The sequence below is a fragment of the Benincasa hispida genome, chromosome 8 (assembly GCF_009727055.1).
Source record: "Benincasa hispida cultivar B227 chromosome 8, ASM972705v1, whole genome shotgun sequence".
Taxonomy (NCBI): Eukaryota; Viridiplantae; Streptophyta; class Magnoliopsida; order Cucurbitales; family Cucurbitaceae; genus Benincasa; species Benincasa hispida.
Window position 1 is genome coordinate 21,638,622 of NC_052356.1, and position 7,532 is coordinate 21,646,153.

Genomic DNA, 7,532 nt, shown 5'->3' on the forward strand with positions numbered 1-7,532 from the left:
ATTATAAATATTGATTCCTTTAGCCCTAAAAGTGAACTAGGGCGAATGAACTGAACACTTGATGGGATTGACGGTGCATTTTAAGCATTTTCATGGTGGACTGTATTTTCACCCTGAAAATCTTTTGAAATTTTTTCCTGCAATTTTTCTCACTTGGTGGACTTCTTGAAAAAAAAAAAAAAAAAAAAAAGCAATTTTGCAATTTTTCTGCACTGGTGGACTATATTTTATTTTAAAATTTTCTGCAAATTTTCAATATCACATTCTGTCAAATTTCTACAATTTTTCAAAAACAACAAAGCCTCCATTTTTCAATTCTTCTGCAATTCTTAGGACTTAATTGAGGTCTTGTACGGTAATCTTTTCATTTTGGTTTTTTGAAAATTAAGTTTACTTCCTTCCCATTTTTTATCATGATTTGCATCTTTAAATATAGTAGTTAAATTATGAGCTAATTTTTAAGAACAAAAACAAATGTTTGAAAGTTACTTTTTTTTTTTTTTTCTTCAAAATTTGGTTCAGTTTTTTAAATAATTGATAAAAAGTAGATAATAGAAGACATTTGAAAGTCGAAGTAATGTCTAGACTTAATTTAATGACACGAGAAATTCTTCAATTTTTAAACCCACTAACTTTTCGCTTGATTCTCCAATCTCACCTAAAAACAGAGACAATGCTTAAAATCTGGTCCACCAAGTGCTCCGATTCCAACCGGCCAACTGTGGCCATCCTACAAAAGAATAGAAAACCCGAGAAGATTGAAAAGAGTTGAAGAAGAAATAACGATTTGCGATTTGCCAACAAATAATTATCAACTTGGGTTCAATAATTTTAGGTCTATATTGTTTCATCTTAATGTTATTGATTTTTTTCTTTAAGAAAATCCTAGTCAGCAAGCCCTTGATGCCAAATCATTTTTCTGTTTTCCTTTAACGCTATATTAGAAGAGAGGGACCTTTTGAATTCATTCTTAAACTCAGAGACTAAAAGGTTTTATTTTCAAAACTTAGAGATCAAATACACCTGATACAGAAAAACTTAGAGATTAAAAAAACAACTTTCCCTTTTTTAGTATAATTGGATAGGTGGATTCGAATCACATACTTCGTGGTTTCTAATATACTCGTATTGCTAATTATGCAGAGGGATGTTCACATTTTATGAAATTGAGCTAATTGTTTGTAGTGAAGATACAATTCAAATATTTTTTTTTTTCGTTTTCTTTTTTGCTTTGGCAACTGTCATCTTTTAAGGGATAATATTTGTCATTTTTCGTCAGTTTTAAATTGGTACCATGGGCCAATTCTAAAGAGCTCATTATCGTTTTAATTTCTATGAATCTTGATAAGAAATTGTTCTAGTGATAAAATTCCAAAGATCCAAACTCCTAATAACAAAATAAAATAGTCTATAGCACCCAAAATAAATAAATAAAAGAGTTCAGAGATTGTTTTGTTGATATATACCCAAAAAATTGAACTCATAATCCCTAAATAAAAATAAAATGAAATAAAAACCTGTAGCACTCAAAAGAAAACAGAAAACCCACCATGATTAATGGAAAGCACGTGATGAAGCCAAAACATTAATCCCACAATAAAAGAAAACCTTCTGCACCCAAAAAAATAAAATAAATAAAAAACAAGAAACCTGTTAATTGAAAGCATATCATGAAAACAATTAAGTTAGAGTCATCGTTTGTCAATTTAATTAACTAAGAATGATCGATATTCAAGTCAACCAATTTTCAGTAAAAATAGATTTCCAAGGTGTTTTGTTCTTGCAACTTGGTATTTTTTAAAGGGGTAGCATTGGTCATTTTTTGTCATTTTTCGTCGATCAGAAAAGGGTTTCAATGGTTCTTTATAAATAACTCTTCTCGCTTTAATTTTCGTGTATATTGATATATGAGATTTTATTTTATTTTATTTTTTTTTGGGAGATAAAGCCTCAAAGATTTAAACTCATATTCCCTAAATAAAAAACTTATAGTACCTAAAAAGAGATCAGAAATTCCCAAACAATTAATTGAAATACGTGGCAAAAATAACAAAGTTTTTAATACATTCAACACACTTCTTTGTATACATAATCTTATAAATAAATAAGCAAAGGATAATCTTTTAAAAAAATCAAATTGATGTCAATCAAAGATAAAATCAAATCAAGTTGATGACGAGTTAGAAAATTAGAATACCGACCACAGTGCTACAAATATACTTTTTTTTTTACAATAAAAAAATCATTTATAAATTATATCCTTTCTATAGCTAAAGTAGACGAACAGATTTCAATGATCTAGATATCTACCTATTGAATTTCACGATGGTTGTTGTCATGTAAAAGACAAGGATACGGGTAGAACAATGTTGTGAAGAACACTTAAAGATCAACTTTATCAATTTGAAGGTTCGTGCAGTTGATGTTTCAAGTATAGGGAGATATGGCAAATCATTGTCGTTGAATAAAATGCATTTGAAGCATTAATTTTCTGATGTGGGAATAAGTGTCAATGTTGTAGAATCAAGGCCTGTGTGGCACTGACGATGGTCATCATTCGTCCAAAGTTTTACATAGGTTAATTACCGATTGTATTTTGAAAGCCAAATCTAATGAAGAAGTTGCTTTTTGTGATTCTTGTCAACTTGGTAAAACTCATGCATTGCCGTTTTCTAACTCTACAAGTACAGCCTCAAATCATTTTGATCTTATTCACACTGATTTATGGGACCAACTCCAGTTTCTTTTACCAATGGATATCGCTATTATGTTCTGTTTGTTGACGATTTCAACATATATACATGAATATATCCACTCAAACAAAAGAGGAATACTGTTAATGCTTTTAATCATTTCTTAAAGTTGATTAAAATTCAATTTAATACGGTAGTCAAGGTGCTACAATCGGATAATTGAAGATATAATCTCAACGACTATATTTTTCCTCTTCAATCAGTCTGCTTAACAATCTTGTAACAGAAATGTAAACCTATATATATGAGTTACATTCAAATTACTTACAATCATTTTCAGTTTGTACAAGATCTATAAGAAAAGAAAAATATTTATCTTTCTAGTAGTCTTCAATAAAGATTGAACTCCCTTTCCGTGGATTTAGGCACCACCTTGCCGAACCACACATATCATTGTATAGATTTATTCTTTCTCTTCATCTTTACTCCATTGCATGCTTGAATTACTTCTTCATTATCTCCAAATCTTGCCAAGAACAAAATAGGGTTAGAGAGAGTTGAGAGGGTTTCAGTATCGTGGGTTAGAGAGAGAAAGAAAGTTTTGTTTACCTGAAGCAGATTTCCATTAGCTCATCAGAATACCATCAGATCTATGTTAGTGGTCTTTTCCACGTGTTGATCTCTAAGCTGAGGTTCGTGGATCTCCCAAAGCCTTTCCTTTCACCTACCACATTGAATTGGATCAACCTTCATCTCTACTTGGGCCTAGAATTCAATAAGTTGGCCCAACAAATTGGTATCAAAGCAAAAGACACATAAAGATTTCAATTCTTGGAGAATCAAGATTCAAGATTCATACACAAATGGCAGTAACAAGATTTGAGGTGGAGAAATTTGATGGAATAAGAGACTTTTGTCTTTGAAAGGCCAAAATTAAAGCCATCCTAGATCAGTAGAAGGCTCACAAGGCCCTTCTTGATCCATCCACTCTCCTAAACACTGTGACAACTCAAGAAAAGGAAGATTGGGAGCTAGCAGCCTATGGTACGTTAGTCCTAAACCTAAGTGATTTTAAGGCAAGTCCTTTATCAAGAGACAACCTATAGGATTTGGACAAAATTGGAAGACTTATATGCTACTAAAGATCTTCCTAATAAAATGTACTTTAGGGAGAGATTTTCACCTTTAAAATGGATTCATCAAAATCACTTTTTGATAATCTAGATGAGTTCAAAAGAATTGTTGCTGAATTTAAGAATCTAGGGGAGAAAATAGGAGATGAGAATGAGACATATGTGCTTCTAAATTTCTTACCAGAGTCCTATAGGAAAATAAAAAATGCATTGAAGTCTATTGATGCAATTATATCTGCTCTAAGAACAAGGGAACTTGAGCTGCAAATAGTTAAAAAGGAACAACCAAGTGGTGAAGGGTTGTTTGTGAAGTGAAACATCAAACCAAATCAGTCAAAGGATAGAAAACAACAACATACAAAAGAAAACAAGCCAAAATAGAAAGTTAAATGCAAATATTACAAAAAGAAATTTGATCAAAGACTGCTTCATTCTTAGAAAGAAAAAGAGCCCAAAGGCAAGCAACTAGAAGCCTCTGTAGTAGAAGGCTCCTACATCTACTCTCATGCACTAGCCTCAACACTTGACAAGGCCAATTATTTTAACCCTCTTGGAAACATGATTGGGTCTTGGATTCAGGATGTACCTACCACATGACACCTATGAGACCCTGGTTTAACACCTACAAAGAGATTGATGGAGAAATGGTTTACATAGAGAACAACAAAGGCTGTAAAATTGAAGGCATTGGATCTGTCTCTATGAAACTCAAGGATGGAACTATCAAACTACTCAGAAATGTGAGATATGTTTCCTTCTAAAGAGAAACTTAATCTCCTTAGGAATGTTGATGCAGTGGGGGTAAGGGTGGAACTCTTGAGATTCTAAAAGACTCAAAGGTGATCCTTGTTGGGGAGAAAGTTAATGACTTGTTTGTGGTTAGAGGTGTTGAGATGATGATAGGGGCATATGTTGTCACACCAAATGATATGACAGAAGCTGACATATGGCACAAAAGGCTGTCTCACATAAGTGCTAAAGGGATGGAAGTTTTGTCTAAACAGGAACTTCTACCCAAGGGAATTTCAGACAAGCTAACCTTTTGTGAACATTGTGTTTTGGGGAAAGCAACTAAACATAGCTTTACCAAAGCACAACATTCAACAAAGGAAATTTTTGACTACATGGCTCGAGGTACTTACTTTCCTTTATAGATGACTTCTCAAGGAAAAGTTGGGTTTTCTTAAATCAAAAGACCAAAATTTTGAAAAATTTAAAGAATGGAAACTCATGATTGAGAAGCAAACCTCTAAGGAAATTAAATACCTAAGAAAAAATAATGGGCTGAAATTTTGTAGTGAAGAATTCAATAAATTTTGTAAAGAATCAGGCATAACTAGGCACAGGACAATCAGATATACATCCCAATAGAATGGGGTAGCAGAGAGGCTTAATAGGACTATTATGGAAAAGGGTCAGATGTTTACTCTCAGTGAAAAGTACTAGGCTGAAGCTGCAAGCTCTACAGTGTACACCTTAAATAGGTGCCCATATACATCCCTAAACTTTTTAACCCCTGAAGAAAAATGGTCCAAACATCCTCTTAACCTAGCAACCTAAGGGTATTTAGATGTGTTGGTTACATACATCAAAATCAAGGAAAACGTAAGTCTAGGGTTGTGAAATGTATGTTTATAGGGTTCACTGAAGGTGTAAAGGGCTTTAAAATGTAGAATTCTGTTGAGAAAAGATTTGTGATCAGTTGGGATGACACTTTTAGAGAAAAGGAAATGTTCATGCAGAAAAAGAAGACTACAGTTGAGATACCTCAGAGTCCTACCACTAGAATTGAGGTGGAGGCTTCTAAAGATAAGTCCACTAGTCATGATCCTCCTAATGATTCAGAAGAGGAAAAGGAAACTACAGGACAGCTGATAGAACATACTAAAGCTCAACCTGATTTAAGTCAATACTCATTAGCAAGGAACAGATAAAGAAGGGTGATTGTTCCTCTAGCTAAGTATACTGAAACAAACTATATGAACCTAGTTTTAAATGCAACTATAGCTCCAAATGACCAAGAACTAGTTAACTTTGAAAAGGCAGTAAGCTGCCCTGATGCTAGAAATTGGATTGAAGCTATATGTGAAGAAATGCAATCACTAAGTGTTAATAACACTTGGACCCTAGCTCCTCTTCCTAAAGGATGCAAGCCTATAACATCTAAATGGATCTATAAACTGAAGGGGGACACTTCTAAAGAAGAAAAGCCTAGATATAAGGCAAGATTAGTAGCTATAGGATTCACACAGAGGGAAGGCATTGACTACTCTAAGATTTTTTCACCTGTAGTAAAGTAAACCTCAATCAGACTCTTGTTATTCTTAGTTGCTCAACACAACCTTGAATTAGACCAACTAGATGTAAAAACAGCTTCCTACTGGCCACTTAGATGAGGTCATTTACATGGTTCAGCCAAAGGGTTTTGAAGAAAAGGAAAAAAGAAGACCTCTACTGTCTTTTAAATAAGTCCATCTATGGTCTTAAGCAGTCTCCTAGATGCTAGTACAGAAGATTCAATGACTACATTATGAGTATTGGGTTTCAGAAAAGCACCACTACAAGAATTTTGGGCTTTAATGTCGGTTGAAAAAAGTGAAATTGGATGTATAATATCGGTTTTTTTTTTTTTTAAAAAAATGGATCTTTAATGTCGATTTTAAACCAACATTGAAGATGGGTTACAATGTCGGTTTAAAACCGAAATTAAAGACCTCTTTTTTTTTTGTTTTAACTTTATTAAACAAATATCTTCTCCATTTCATATCAAATCCTCTCTCTCCTTTCACTTCTTTCTTACCAAATCCTCTCTTACCAAACCCTCTCTTACCATACCCTCTCTTCTCTCCTTAGTTTGGTGTGCACATCACTTTCGATCGTCGTCGTCACCGGTGTTGCTTGGATCTCTGTCGTCGTGGGGTTCATCCAGTGGTGGGTCATCGTCGTGGGTGTTCTTCGATTATTTTACGGTTGGTTTTCGTCGGCACGTAAGTGTTCTTCGCCGGCGTGTGAGTGTTCTCCTTTGTTATTTACGTGTTTTTTCGGTGGTTGTTCGTCGTGGTTGGCTTTGTTCTCCGAGTGTTCTCCAGTTGGTTTTCTGGTGGTTGTTCGTCGTGGTTGTTCTTTTGGTGGGTTAGCTCACCATTCGTCCAACTAGTTTCGGTCGTAGAGATGGGTCACCGGTGTGGATTTGTAGATTTAGTTGTGAGTTTTTCTGATCCGGTCGTCTATTTACCCGATCTACTCGTGGGTCCTCCAATCCGCTCGTCGGTGTTGTAATTTTGTTAGATCTGTCGTCTCAACTTTGTTCGCAAGGTCTGGTGCTCGCCGACGTTCCAATCTTCGAGCTTCGGTTTGGATCTCTTCAAGTTTGTGGGTTGTTTAAATTGTTTGCTTGGAAAGATAAAATTTTATTTTTATATGAATTTTCAATTTAGTAATTTAAAGTTATTTTATTCATTTTATTTTTATTTTAATGATTAAGTTTATTGAAATTTTGAAATGTTGAAATTAAATTAGTTGAAGAATATATATTTGGTTGGTAGTCTTGCTTGGTGTAGTTTAAGTGTATATCAAAATCCTTTTCTTTCAATTATATATAAACTAATTTGGTCTTACTTGGTTGATTAAGTTTGATTGGTGTAGTTCAAGTGTTATTTCATTAATTGTATGTTTTGTTCCAATGATAAAGCTTCTTGAAATTTGT